General features: G+C 34.1%; 1 long non-coding RNA gene across 1 annotated transcript; it reads right to left on the bottom strand.

Moving 5' to 3' along the window:
• Positions 1–685: 685 nt before the first annotated feature.
• LOC130051814 (uncharacterized) lies at positions 686–7,083 on the bottom strand. Its single transcript, XR_008800073.1, has 3 exons — positions 6,610–7,083; positions 1,207–1,369; positions 686–892 (listed from the first exon to the last, which is right to left on the bottom strand). It is a non-coding gene; the product is annotated as an uncharacterized LOC130051814 (long non-coding RNA).
• Positions 7,084–15,795: the final 8,712 nt, after the last annotated feature.

Below are 15,795 nucleotides of genomic sequence, written 5' to 3'. Positions count from 1 at the left end.
AGTACTGAAGCTTATCTAGGCCGTATATTAACAGAATAGTATGACATTTTTTTTATCACATAGTATAGGTAATCCTATCATTCATCATGTAAAAAAAAAAATTGGGGTTGCCTTCCCCTTGAGTAGCTCTGTAAGTTGGAGCGTCGACTGCTGAACTGTAGATCGCGAGTTCGAGTCCAGCAAGGGTTTTGAATTTTCTCAGATTCCTTTCTACTAAAACTGCAATTTTTTACTAAATAAAGTAAATTTGAAAGTTTTAAATTTCAAAATATTGTTGTACTTATCCTCCACTTTTCATCCATATCAAATAAAATGAACCCTTATATGGCCCCATTATGTCCTCAAGAACGACGTTTTAAAACCCTATATACAACAGTATTCACAGTTTTGTCATTTCTGTTCCTGTTGATCTACAGCAGATTTGAATGACCCATTCTATTTTGCATTTATTTCTCCTTGGAAGGGGTCCAAGATCCCCCTTTATAAATAAAAATTTGTGTGAAAAGCTTATTTTGACCATTTGTCCCTACTACCAGTTTACCAAGAAAGTCAATAAATATTCTATATGTACGTTGTCATATATATCTATGCATATCCTCTTTATTAAATTTGCCTCCCATGAGTTTTTTTTTCAATATGTACTGTATGAGAACTACAGGTATCTATCAAACACATCTAAATGACACTTTCAGAAAAAATGTTTTATTAGCAAACACTTCACTTGTTTATCACATGTTGCCTCTACACTATTGATAGCCTCACTGTCATACATATATATAATATGTAACATTGGAAAGGAATTTTTGTCTCTTTCTCAGCTTTCAACGCCTCTATACTTCTTGCACATATTTGGAAACTGGTGAAAAATGGCAATTTTTTCATATGTCAGGAACTGAAATGAAGAAATTTATTTGTTATATTCAAATGTTGTTTCAGAAATTCAGACAACTCAAAATTCAATAAACATGTACATATCAATAGCAAAGTGATGACCTGTGATACACAAATTTTAAGTTACCTTGTTGCAATAATAAATTCTAAAGCTTAAGTATATATTGCTACTATCACTATTAATGTTGCAGATGTTGGCATGCATGGACATTCCTCAGAATTAAAGATTTACCTTAAAAAATCAACAATAATGATTTTTTTACTGTTCTCATATTGAATTAAACATTTCTATGTATAAAAGACAAGTACTAGTACCTCATTCCAATTAGTTTAATTCAAATTGGTGGAAATCCTTCACATCTTATAATTCCTCGTCGTCGGTTACCCATGGATGCTTCCCATAAATTTTCTCCTTTGTCAGATTGTGGAAGCTGGTGTGGACTCAAAATCATGTTTTGCGATTGCGATGATACAATTCCTACAAAAATATAAACTATGTCTTATTTATATGCTAATAGTTTAGACATTTCTGATCCAATTTAAATAAAGCTGTGTGGTTCAATGTTGCAAAACTGCATTATCGATAATACTTTAATCTGAAAACAATCTGCAACACTCCGCTCAAAATTATAGTCCAATGTCAAGGCCATTAGTGTCAAATTTTAATCAGTCTACATTTTACACAAAGTGTAGAAGAATTTATTTCTACTTATTCTGGAGTAAATAAACCTTACATGACCACCCTATCTGGTATTTTAGAAAACCGAATCACACGCGTATAGTAACTTGCGTTTTTATGCAAAAGTTTGGAAAGCCTGTGGCAGTGTCATTATTCGTAGGGGAAAGTAGTCCCGGTGTAACCGTGGTGGCGGTCGCTGGTGACCAGGGTCGCTCTTAATAGAATATATAGGGAAAAGAACGACTCAGATCACCGGCTTCTGCGCATGCGTGGTATTTAACTCGTAGCGGTGCCCTACTGGTTTTAAATCCATAGTAATAATAAACCCCCTTCTCAGTTTTCTGTTTCGTATGCACATCATAACTTGAAAGATACAAATTAACTTGTATTATCCAACTCCAAAATTGATATTTTAATGCATAAGATTTCTGAATTATGTCTAAGATATCTAATAACGAATAAACAACTTGCAAACAATGGCTTTTTATTCAAAGCATATTTACAATAGTGTTATCTCCATAACAATTCCTAAGTCATCTTTTATATTTTAATCACATGATAGCAGGTGTGAACAAGGCACAGCTAGACGCCTTAAACTTGGATTAACGTGCAGGTGTATACAATTACCTGTACATAAAATAACACCAGGTTATTCTACCGTGACCAACCTTCGTAATCATAAGTACAAATACCACTCGCCCAATTTACGAACAATACGTAGGCACATATTCAACATTGTTTTATTATTCATTTATTTATTTTGCATAGTATGTTTCTTCTCTCACCCTCTTTTATTTCAAATATATTTTCTGGTTATCTGAATTCAAATTATCTCCGATATGCGAACAACCACACATCTACTGCATACAACTTGGAGGTTTACTTTGGGTGTTTTTGTACAAAAGTGGAAGACTTTCCTATTACGAGATAATTCTTTTTGTGTTAAAATTTAACCAACTAGACTCTATATACATGTACATATAGCAGGGTCGTGTGTAGAAACCAGCAGGCATGAGGGATCGTGCCATCCTTTTTATTCCCAATAAAAACCATAAGACAACAAAACTAACGTCTGGCGGCTTTTTCTTCTTCTGGAGTGAAAGGAAGCCAACCATAATTCTGTCATCAGATTTTGTTTTGACAATCATTAATATGTAGTATACTAAACCAAATGATCATCAAGCTTATTTTTATTTTATCTACATAAGAAATCTCTCTTTTTAAAAATAAAAATGATATTGTACAATAAATATGATAAAAGGAATAACAATTTAATTTATAATTATTATCAAAATCTCATAGAAAATATAAATAAAACAGATATGTTTTCAAATATCACTATCACTATCAATATCACTATCAAAAATCAATAGATTTTCATTTTCTTATAAATTGTGACTTCTTGTCCTATGCCATTTTGTTCTACTATCATAAAATTCTAATTGTGACTTTTGGTTTTATTTTCTTATAAAACTGTGACTTTTTGTCCTGTGACATTTTGTCCTACTTTCATAAAATTTCTTTTTGTAACTTTTTGCCCATGATCATATTGACCGTGACTTTGCAATTTGTAAAGTTGTAAATGGTTTGAAAGGTACATAATTTCAGCACAATGTATATATCAATTATGACTTTAAAGGTTGAAATATTTTCATGATCCTGGTTCTAATTAGGAACATTTATTTGAATCATTTTTAATATCATAAAATTACAATTTTCTTATATCAAATTCATTACAAGGAACTACGTAAAAATGAGCAGTACTTTGAGTGAATCTCACTCTTTGCAGTCAGCCAATAATATGATAGGACTGGCTTCACGAGTATGTACAAAAGCCACGGTATCGACGTCCAGTTGTTTAATATCATCATGAAAGCTGCCGTCTTTGGATCGTCTTTTGTCTCGCGTCTCGGAAGATCTACCAAAGCAGATCCGAGAATAAAATATTTTTGGAGTTGGTGGCATGACAGCAAAGGAGCCAAATCAAACCTGCCTGCAAAACCTGCTTCAGTATTCCCCTGATCGAGTTTTCATTCATCTCGGTGGAAACGACATCAGCGTTGACGGAAAACCTAGGAAGGTGGCTGAAAACGTCCTACAACTGGTGCAGGTCCTAGAAGACAGTAGAGTTGGAACTGTTCTCGTGGGACAAATTCTAGATAGGGGTGGTACTTTCAAGAAGAGCCCTGGTCTGACAAGCGATATCTTCAGGAGGAAGAGGAACAGGATCAACACAATTCTGCGAGCAAAGCTCGGAAAAAGATTTATGTTACTTCGACTGAAATATCCCCAGGACTTTGCGGCTGATGGTGTTCATATTTCCCAGGGAAACCTATGGAAGTATGGCGCACATATAAGGAGAGCTCTTCTGACAGAGTAAAACTCGAGAAGAAAACCGGCCCTTTTAAGGGCCACAGAAATATTTCGAACTGATGCCTCAAATAACATACATTCAGAGAGACGAAATATTCTTAAGATTTGAAACATATGCTCCCTAATTACCAGCATACAGCTTCACCGAACTTTCTATCAAACACATAAAAATCCACAAATCACTTGTGTTCAGTCTTATGGTCCGAAATATATGTATAAAATTGGCATATCTTTTTTAAAAAATTAGCCAAAGTAGAAATGTAATTGAAGAGAATAAAAATATATCCTATTGCAATTGGTGTGGAATATTGGTTATATACTTTCTTCAGTAAAAGGCTTTATTATGCATGTATGAATGCATTATGCTGAAGGGGGGGGGGGGGTGTGTCCTTCATGCAAAAAAAAAAAAAACCTGAAAGACTGGTATCATTGGGGGGTTTCCAATTCAAATGTAATATGCGCTTAATTCAAATTTTTAACAAGGGTTAAGGCTGTGTTCTCTTGCGTAAGATTTTTTAATGAAATGTTTTTAATTTTAAATATTTTGTTAGAACTGACTAGGGTATGGTCTGTAAAAGTTGCACAAAGGTGCAAATAGGTGGCGGTTTGATTTGAACTAGATAATTTAAGTGTAGTTTCAGAATTCGGAAGAGAAAAAATGGGGAAAATAATTATTTAGAATTAATTATGAGCGTCGGTGACTGGAGTCGCTCTTCAGAATGACCGTTTCATATTTTGCCAGAACTGACTAGGGTATGGTCTGTAAAAGTTGTACAAGGTGCAAATAGGTGGCGGTTTGATTTGAACTAGATAATTTAAGTGTAGTTTTCTTCATTATTGTTCAGGCCAAATAAAAACATGTGTGGTTACAGTTACCCGACAGTCCCTAATTTTTACCCCCGACCCTCCACTATCTTTTTTTTTTTTTTTTGGTGTTTAATATTTTCAAAATTCGTTACCATATACAAATACAATACACACCTTTTTCAAGATTTTCTTTTATGAGAAGGGGTTAACTTTATTTACCACTATATATAGGTTTTTGACCCGTTTTCCTTCAGGTGAAGCTTAAAGTTCTTTCATATCCAATATATAGATACCGCTAAAATGCTAAGCTGTAAACACTTACAACAGGCCATCTAACGTTAGACAGAGAGTGACATAGAACTAAAAAATGCTTAAATAAACAATAGTGCAAAATTCAGGTTGTCTGAATATACTGAGCAATCACCCTACTTATTTTTGAAAAAGTAAGAAAGATTTAAAAACTTGGAAGGGTTTGAAAACTGTAACCTGGTTGAAATATGACATGATTTTGGCAAATGCACTCATTTTGTTCTGCATTTTTTTTTTTTTTTTTTAAATATATATATAAGTCTTAGAATTGTAAAAACTAGGGTGATCCCTACCAATTTTGAGAAGTATATGTAAATGGTATATGCAAGGAAGTGACCATTTTAAATCATTCTTTTTAAATGGGTTAACCTCCCTCTAAACCCCACAGTAAGGTATAGATCTGCCACTGTATTTGAGTGCAACCTGGTGTTATTATAGAACAGACGTAGCTCAAAAATTGCAAATTCACATGAAATTATGCTACTCTAAAGATTTCTTCGAAAAAAAATGTATAATTCAAATCCAACAAAAAATCAACAGACTGATTGAAATGGATCACAGATTAAAATGTATCACAATGAGGATTTCTTCGAAAAAAAATGTATAATTCAAATCCAACAAAAAATCAACAGACTGATTGAAATGGATCACAGATTAAAATGTATCACAATGAGGGAAATTGGGATGTTTTGGAGAATTGACAAATTCAATGCAGAAAGAATTAAAAGGATCAGTAAATGATGTCATAATACTTGCCCTTTGACCTCTAAATATATAGAAATCTCATGCAAATTTTTACTGTATGCTCGAGAATGTCCAATATATAGGATGTTTTCTATTCGTTTTTCACAGGGTAAATAATTCATATTGTTCATTCCAAAGATAATTGATTATTGCATTAGTATATATTTTCTTCTGGCATGTTTTCAAAGAAATGAATTTAAACTAATTTCACGTGTTTTGAACTACGTGAAGTAAATTACTTTAATGGGGTATGAACTCCACATCTCCATTCTTAACATGAATTCATCATAAATTATCCACTTTTCAAATACTGAATGTCTGATATCATCATTGAAAAACACTATATATATCTATAGATATGATGTTTACCTAGAAATGTAAACCTGAGTCGGTCAAAAACAGGCACCTATCTTCTTAGTCAGGTTAGTGTTACATAACCATGATAAGTTTATTGGATTGGCTAGTTGTGCTTTGTGCTCATTTAATTACAAATGAAAATTAGTCATGGGGCTTGGATTATTCTGACCACAAACTATGTCGAAAATCTGCTTTAAATTCATAAGTAATTGCGCAAAAAATTAAAACTAAATACCTAAGCATTTCAACACCTATATAAAAATACTTCATTGACATAGCTGATGGCTTTTCGATATTAAAAAACACAATAGAGGAAATTCGAGTCACAACTTTGTTTTGAATTAGACTGGTAGAGTGTGATCATGATTCGCATTTATTCATACTAGCAATTAAATCATCGACAATAAAAACAATAATATTTGCTTTTTCTTTTTAAACCACTATCTTACTTTCAAGGTATTGTTATCATAATCATAATGAAATAAATCAGTCGAGACTCCAGTACAGGACGACATTGGTGGGATGCCGATCTCGATGATTCTTGCATGTAAAATGAATAATTATTAGTAAGTTTCTGTTGATATTTTTGCTAAAGGAGCTGCACTAGTTATATAATTTAATATATTAGTTAAAATGCTCGTCTTCTCATTAAAATATGTGCATAAATGAAGTTCATATGCCGATCACAATTTCAGATGTAGAATTAAAAACCAAAGCATTTTCTGGTTTTTAAAACAAAATAATTCAATAATACCAATTTTTTTATTGTCTTTTGGGTTTTTTTCATCACCATACTTCACAAGAATTGCTGATTACAACCATATAAAATGTTTACAATTACATATGGGTCGAATTATGCGAGCGTCGAACAGCAGGGCTACCGCTATATTTAGAGCGACCCTGAGCACCAGCGACAGCGATCACCGCTACACCGGAAAATTGACACTGTACGGAGTTTGTGTTTACGCAAATACTCTAATTTTAAAACCAAAAACGTGCGCATTATATACTTCCGGAAAGTATCGAAAAACATCGATATTTCATTTTATGTATCGATGTATCATATCGACCCCTCTGCATCATAATACATCGATGTATTGTTACACCCCTAATTCCTAACGTATGCTACCCAAAGCTTTACGTCAGAAAATATAGTAATACACCATATGGCAAATATCATTTCGATTGGGACAATTCCACTTGCCGACTAAATAAACAAGTCCAGTGGCGGAATTAAGAGGGCGTAGCCGAAACATACCCCTCCCCCCAATTTTTTTTTTAAATTTAAGGTAAATCGTGGTATCTTGTTTAGAAAAATGTAAACGATATAAGTAGCAATAATTTCTTCAACCCTCGGAAATATAAATGACAAAATCTTTTGATTTATTAAATTAATTTTATTGGGAGAACTTACATTTTTTTCCAAAAGCCCTTAAAATTTGCGTCATTTTGTTGATTTCACTTTATCAAAAATGATAGAAAATAGTTAAAATGACTACATAGGAGACATATTTGAAGCCCTATAAAATCTGTAAAACCCAGACCCCCTGCCTCATAAAGTTGTGCCCCCTATGACCGCAATTCCTGGATCCGCCCCTGAAGTCTACTGCAAATGTAGAGAAAAAAAAGTATAATGCAAGTTGTTAATAACAAATACAAAATCTGGAATTGACTTTCTTTTTGAATAAGCATGATATGGTTCTTTATGAAAAACAGTACAGAAAAATTTGATAAGAAAATTTTGAGTGATGCCTGCTCTTTCTGAACTATGTACTGTACCTATGCCTAACGGTGTATTTATTTTTGAATACAGGTATATTCTAGTGACCCTTACCAGATGATCATGACAGACACCCCTGCTTTCTTCTTTTTATCAAATTGTTTATTTATTGTCAAAACCGTGATACGTGTATCCCTTTAGATTTAGAAGTAAGTGATACTTATGGTGGTTGATTTGTGTCATTTTACAATTTGTCGTCTTTTTGTTATTTCGAGGCAAAAAGACGACAAAACGACAGTTAGCGACTTTTCTCCCCGAAATAAGGAAAAGACGATAAAATACTGGCGAAAAGACGACAAAGAAAACCCGCAAATTAGCGACATATTTTGTTACATACCAACACTATCTTTCAAGGGATTGTAACTGAAACCACACATATTATTTTATTTCGCCTCTTTATTTTGGTTTTCTATTATAACATTTATTTTTATTCATTCCAAATTAGATCATACTTTTTAAATCAAGCACTGAAATTTTTTAAAGCTTCATTCTAATTGTTAATATTTTGTTTTTACTTACTAAGAAAAATTCAGGACTTTATTTTTCATTTGGGTTTAAATTTTTATTCAAAATTATGGCTCACACTCTACCAGTCTAATTCAAAACAAAGTTGTGACTCGAATTTCCTCTATTGTGTTTTTTAATATCGAAAAGCCATCAGCTATGTCAATGAAGTATTTTTATATAGGTGTTGAAATGCTTAGGTATTTAGTTTTAATTTTTTGCGCAATTACTTATGAATTTAAAGCAGATTTTCGACATAGTTTGTGGTCAGAATAATCCAAGCCCCATGACTAATTTTCATTTGTAATAAAATGAGCACAAAGCACAACTAGTCAATCCAATAAACTTATTATGGTTATGTAACACTAACCTGACTAAGACAGGTGCCTGTTTTTGACCGACTCAGGTTTACATTTCTAGGTAAACATCATATCTATAGATATATCTAGTGTTTTTCAATGATGATATCAGACATTCAGTATTTGAAAAGTGGATAATTTATGATGAATTCATGTTAAGAATGGAGATGTGGAGTTCATATCCCATTAAAGTAATTTACTTCACGTAGTTCAAAACACGTGAAATTAGTTTAAATTCATTTTTCTTTGAAAACATGCCAGAAGAAAATTTATACTAATGCAATAATCAATTATCTTTGGAATGAACAATATGAATTATTTACCCTGTGAAAACGAATAGAAAACATCCTATATATTGGACATTCTCGAGCATACAGTAAAAATGTGCATAATCATTTGCTTGAGATTTCTATATGGTAGAGCCTTGATATTTAGAGGTCAAAGGGCAAGTATTATGACATAATTTACTGATCCTTTTAATTCTTTCTGCATTGAATTTGTCAATTCTCCAAAACATCCCAATTTCCCTCATTGTGATACATTTTAATCTGTGATCCATTTCAATCAGTCTGTTGATTTTTTGTTGGATTTGAATTATACATTTTTTTCGAAGAAATCTTTAGAGTAGCATAATTTCATGTGAATTTGCAATTTTTGAGCTACGTCTGTTCTATAATAACATCAGGTTGCGCTCAGATACAGTGGCAGATCTATACCTTATTGTGGGGTTTGGGGGGGAGGTTAACCCATTTAAAAAGAATGATTTAAAATGGTGCATTTTAATGCATTTCTTGTTTTTTCTTCCCTTCATTTGTAGTCACCACATCTTTTATATGTTTGGGTGTGGTAAAACAAAAAAGAAGACCCCCCCCCCCCCAATGAAATATGCTGGTGTGACGTGTTGTCAGTATATTTTTCTGAATTAAAGTAACAGAAAAGCAGTTTTCGAAATTGGTTTAAAACTTAGTACAGACTGGGTTTATGCCAAAACAAGATGACATAGACCTCATCGAATTGGCATAGACTGCAAGATTGAAAAAAATAACACAAATTTAAAACATTTTTATTTACTTCTAAAGTACTTATAAAGCATATTTTCTTTCCATTTCCAAAAAAGTGTTCTCTTTTCCTCATAACGTTTATCAGACGTTGACTTGTGGGATAACTTAATTGCTTTAAACTAAGAAAATTAACATACACGTTTTGTTATATCCCAATTACAATTGTTATAGACCAGTGCCATTTGACATAGACTCGGTCTATGGTTAATTTCAAACACCAAGAAACGTCCTAAAGATAAGTTATAAAACAGCATCACACATATTTGTAATATATCAAGTAATTTTGAAACAGTGCACTTTCTAATGTTGACTGTCTGGTATCACCCTCATCTTACTGGAGTTTGATAGGCTATATATCAAAATGGCAAAACCGGCTGAAACCTCAAGTGAACTTTTCAGATCACCTGTTGTCCGTTGTCTGTCTAAACTTTTTACATTTTCGACTTCTTCTCCAGAAGTACAGGACTACATTGGTGGGATGCCGATCTCGATGATTCTTGCATGTAAAATGAATAATTATTAGTAAGTTTCTGTTGATATTTTTGCTAAAGGAGCTGCACTAGTTATATAATTTAATATATTAGTTAAAATGCTCGTCTTCTCATTAAAATATGTGCATAAATGAAGTTCATATGCCGATCACAATTTCAGATGTAGAATTAAAAACCAAAGCATTTTCTGGTTTTTAAAACAAAATAATTCAATAATACCAATTTTTTTATTGTCTTTTGGGTTTTTTTCATCACCATACTTCACAAGAATTGCTGATTACAACCATATAAAATGTTTACAATTACATATGGGTCGAATTATGCGAGCGTCGAACAGCAGGGCTACCGCTATATTTAGAGCGACCCTGAGCACCAGCGACAGCGATCACCGCTACAGGTATCACACCGGTAATTGTCCAATCAAAATGAACTTAGTCAATTGTAGTTCCATATATTTAAAGAAATTTTTTTTTCCTTGCGCGATTTTTCTCATTTCCTCTTCTTCTTTTCTCTTAATTTTTGTACCCCTGATTAGGAAATTTTGTGTAATTTGTAGAAATAATCAAGTCTATACAAAGGAACTATTTGCTGTTGGTAGCTGAGGCTACTTCCTGAGGTGCACTCCGGCTGTTTACACACATGTAAAAAAAACACGTGGATTTGAGGGTAGTCTTGTTTGCGGGTAATTTTTTTTCGAAAATGCCGCGTAGGGTGTTGTTTTTCTGGTGTCGGCAGACGAGATAGGTAACATAGAACGTGTCTGACTGCGTTATTCGGCATCAATTTTGTAAACTGATTTTTAATGATTTTTTCCTCTCTATAGTAATATATAGTGAAAATAATTACCGGTGTGATACCTACAGGCGAAAAGACGACAAAACGACAATTAACTACTTTTTCCCTCGAAATAACGAAAAGTCGACAAAACGAAAAGACGACAAAATACAGGTATCCCTGTTATTTTTGCTGTCTGATTTTATAGGAATTTAATATGAAATTTACTGTCTGTTGTGGATAATTATTAATTACATTTACAAAGAAGCAAACATCTAAAATTAAATGGTGCCCAGTAGATAGAATGTTCTATCGTTAAAATGATAATGTCCTACGGACCCGATTTAACGATAGAATGCGTCCTATATACCTGCAATGTAGCAAAATGAAAATTGCACACAGTGCATGTTTCGGTAAAATTATGTAACACATCACTCATATGCATTTGGAAAGTTACCTTAACGACCCACTTGCCGTTAAATCCATTTTAATTAGTTGAATTTGAGAATGTAAACCCACGAGTTTGAATTTCGCTGCTAACACCTTCCATTTTACCGGAACTTGTCATTGCGTATGCGCACAGCGTGAAATACTGAACAGTAATGACGTTCCAAATATGGAGATATAGCCTTTTACGGAAAATGCTACTACGCTCTTTACTACTTCGTTATTTGACATGAAAATGAATTTAAAGTTTGAAATAAACGTTAGAAATCGAGAAATATATGTTAACTAAATATTGTAACATGGGATTGAAGTAATATTCTCCCTATATAAACTTTTGCTGAAATTTGATTTCATTGATAAAGAAAATTAACCAGAGTGCACTGAGGCATGCAGGAATTATGGGAAAACAATGGATGCTTCAGAAAATGGCGGGTACGGATGAAGCCATCAACATTCCTAATTTCCTTTAATGGTTTATATGATCTCATAATCAAAATGGAATCCAACAATTGCATAAGCTGTGGGAAAACTTTTTCATGTTCCAAAAAACCTGGAAACAAGAAAAGTCTGACTTCTAAATTGGTTAGGATTGACAGAATTGTGAAAGATGTTTTACAGAAAGACTTAGGGGTAAAGGGGTAAAGACGCAGCAGATCGTCAACTTTCTGTCTCCACGCCATGTGTATAAACCGGGTTTTTTTTCCACCAATGCCTTATATGGTAGTGGGCCGTTCTTATTTGCAAATTAGGTAAGCGTTCGTTTTTCGAAAACAGCAGGGTGTTCCGATGGCAGTTTCCGGTAAAATGGCAATCAGTTCGAATCGAGAAAAGTGACATTTCAAAGTGTTGAGTTTACAATATTATTATACGATTTTTTTTACAGTGTTAAGGACTTACAAATTACCAATGAGGTTAGTTGTATATAAATTTAACTTTAAATGTACGCGTTTATTCTTTGATAAGTTCAAAATCGTTTTGGAGCGATTTCGCAATTTTCTGCTACGTTACGGGTATATGGGAGGTATTCTAACTGTGGTGAGGGCCTGTCCCGAGACACAGTCAGATTATTCTAACTAGGTGCCCAGATACTTGTATCCTACGGAGGAAATCTTTTTGTGTAAATGTCATACCAGGCGCGTTGAAACAGGAGGTTGGGGTGAGCAGGAGGCCTGGTATGTCTCCTTTTTTACAATTTACTTTTCCCATTATTTTAACATATGAATCTCATATTTTCTACATGCAAAGTTCGATTGACTTTGCCCCCCCCCCCACTTTTTTCTATTCTTAAAGTAATAGTGAAAAGGCAGTTGATGTTTGAAGTGCTGAATTGAAGAATTCGTGTAGTGAATAGTAGTAATGGCACACACAAACCGTTCTTTAAAATGTCATATCACCGATCATAATAGAGATTCCTCGAAATATACACAAGGAATTGAACATTCAAAATGCAAGAAAGGGGGTACCAGTAGTCCTGTCCACAAGCACCTGTGCGCGAAGGCTGGTAACAAAGGGGCACCTGTTTAGTGCGAAATCGAAATGAAACGAAATCTACCGAAATGAAACGAAACCTGCCGAAACGAAACAAAAGGAAATCTGATGAAACAGAAGGAAACGAAACTGTATAACCGAACTCGTTAATTGTAATAAAAATGGTATGGACGAGCATCTCGAGGTCCCTGTAAAAGTTATCACATCTATTTATTATGTGATCTTTCGGGGTTGACTGATACATTTTAAGCGGTCCATCGGTTAGCATCAAACATTGTTTGAAGAAGCTGGTGTCTGAGAAAGTTGAAAAGCTGGGAGACGTGTAGCATCTTATTTTTATCTTTAACTTGCTTAGGTGCAAGTATTTTCAATTATGGAAAAATTATATAGTACCATATTATCGGGGCGGATCCAGCAATTGATGTTAGGGGGCGTAACTTCATAAGACAGGGGGTCGGGGCGCCTTAAGGCCCCAGTGGGTCCAGGTACAGGCAATTATATCACCTGGGTTTGAATTTACTATTAAAGAATACACATGTAATTTGAACCCAAGCGATAGAACTGCCTGTGTTTCAGGGGCGAAGCTCTTGGATTTAACAGATTTTATAGGGCTTTAAATATGTCTCCTGTGTAATCATTGTACTATTTTCTAACGATTATATGATTACAATTTGGTTAGAAATTATTATTGGTATGCAGTAAGTCTAGAGACAACTCTATGTATTTGAGGTGTTGCTAAAACAGACAACGGAACGGAACACGGAAAATATTTTATGTAATGATATATTGGAATGAGGTCAGCATTTTGTAAAACCAAAGAGCTTATGAACAAGGGAAGCAGAAAATACAGAGAGAGCGGGAACTCATGCTCAGAATCCACCGTTTTATATACTTCATACAAATGCATATGTAATTTAAAATCATCATAATATATTATGAGAAATATTAAGCAAGTGTCTGTGGGTACCCCCCCCTCCCCTCCTGGCTTTATAATTTTCTACCCCTTCCTTCCTTCTCCCTCTGATTGTGACAATATGTTGTAAGAAAAACAAATGTACCGCAAAGGCCTTGAATTATAATTCAACTTTACAAATTCCATTACGTTTCATTGCATGAATGACGATTTTATGAACCTAACCAATGAATAGGTTTTCAACCCCAACCCTACTAACTACTGTCACAATGAGTGGGAGAATGTCAGAAAATGACAAAGCCGGGAACAGGGAGTGGCACCCATATGCGCTTGCTTAATATTTTTCACAATGAATTATAATGATTCGTATTTTGTTTCTTTTTGGTAGGTTTCGTTTCGGTATATTTCATTTCGTTTCGCACATAACAGGTACCCGGTAAAAAGAATTTCGATCAAATCTACAGATAAACGAATAAAGTGAGAAAAGTATCGTTAATCATATAAAGTAACTATTTATTGCTAGCTCAGTCGGGCAATAATGCAGCTAGTCTATATCAAAGTCAACAGAAAGCTACATGTATACACAGTTCACGGTGAAAAATCAACACTCCAGTGTCGCATAGTTGACACCCCAAAGTTCCGTTGGACGCGGTGACATTCAAAACATTTTTAGTTCTTGCACTTCCCAAAATCTTTCCGGCCCATAAATTTGGTGCTTACACCACTGTTTCTTGTTCACAAATGATTCTCAATCTCTGTTTCGCACGTGCTATGTCTGAATCCATTTGTTTTTAGCTCACCTGAGCTGAAAGCTCAAGTGAGCTTTTCTGATCGCCTGTTGTCTGTCATCTGTCCGTCCGTCCGTCTGTCCATCTGTCTGTAAACTTTTTACATATTCGACTTCTTCTCCAGAACCACTGGGCCAATTTCAACCAAACTTGGCCAAAAGCATCCTAAGGTGAAGGGCTTTTAAGTTTGTTCAAATAAAAGGCCATGTCCCTTTCAAAGGGGAGATAATCACAAAAATGCAAAAATAGGATGGGTTCATTTAAAAATCTTCTCAAGGACCACTGGGCCAGAAAAGCTGAAAATTACATGAAAGCTTCCTGACATAGTGCAGATTCAAGTTTGTTAAAATCATGCCCCCCCCCCTCGGGGGGAGGGGGTTGGATGGGGCCACAATAGGGAATCAAAGTCTTACATACAAATATATAGGGAAAATCATTAAAAACCTTCTTCTGAAAAATCACTGGGCCAGAGAAGTTTACATTCACATGAAAGCTTCCTGACATAGTCCACATTCCAATTTTGAAAAAAAAAATGGCCCCCGGGAGTAGGTTGGGGCCACAATAGGGATCAAAGTTTTACATGCGAATATACATATACATATATAAATATGAGCCAAGGTGACGCAGGTGAGCTATGTGGCCCATGGACCTCTTATTCTTGAAGTGAAAGTAGAAAATTTACATACATGTATTTATAACATGTACTTCAAAGGTTTATTGAACTTTTCTTTTTTTCCCCATATACTCCAATATCTTGCAAATTCAATTCATATGTGATACTCTGTATTTTTTATTACATGAAACATCTTATGATAAGTGTGCACTTATTGCGCTATGTAATTAGGCTGCGTTGTAATCGCGGACGTACATTATCCTGTGTTGGTATGTGTTAGACACAGAGGATTATGGGTAAAATGTATCCTTTTCTGATTTGTATCTCCTTTTGTTCTGTTATCTTTTGATTGGTGTAGACATTTCATCAATATAGAACAAACACTAGGTACACGACTGAATGACATATGTCACAAGA

The sequence above is a fragment of the Ostrea edulis genome, chromosome 2 (assembly GCF_947568905.1).
Source record: "Ostrea edulis chromosome 2, xbOstEdul1.1, whole genome shotgun sequence".
Taxonomy (NCBI): Eukaryota; Metazoa; Mollusca; class Bivalvia; order Ostreida; family Ostreidae; genus Ostrea; species Ostrea edulis.
Note: the sequence above shows the minus strand (reverse complement) of the source record. Positions and strands in the feature narration are given on the sequence as shown.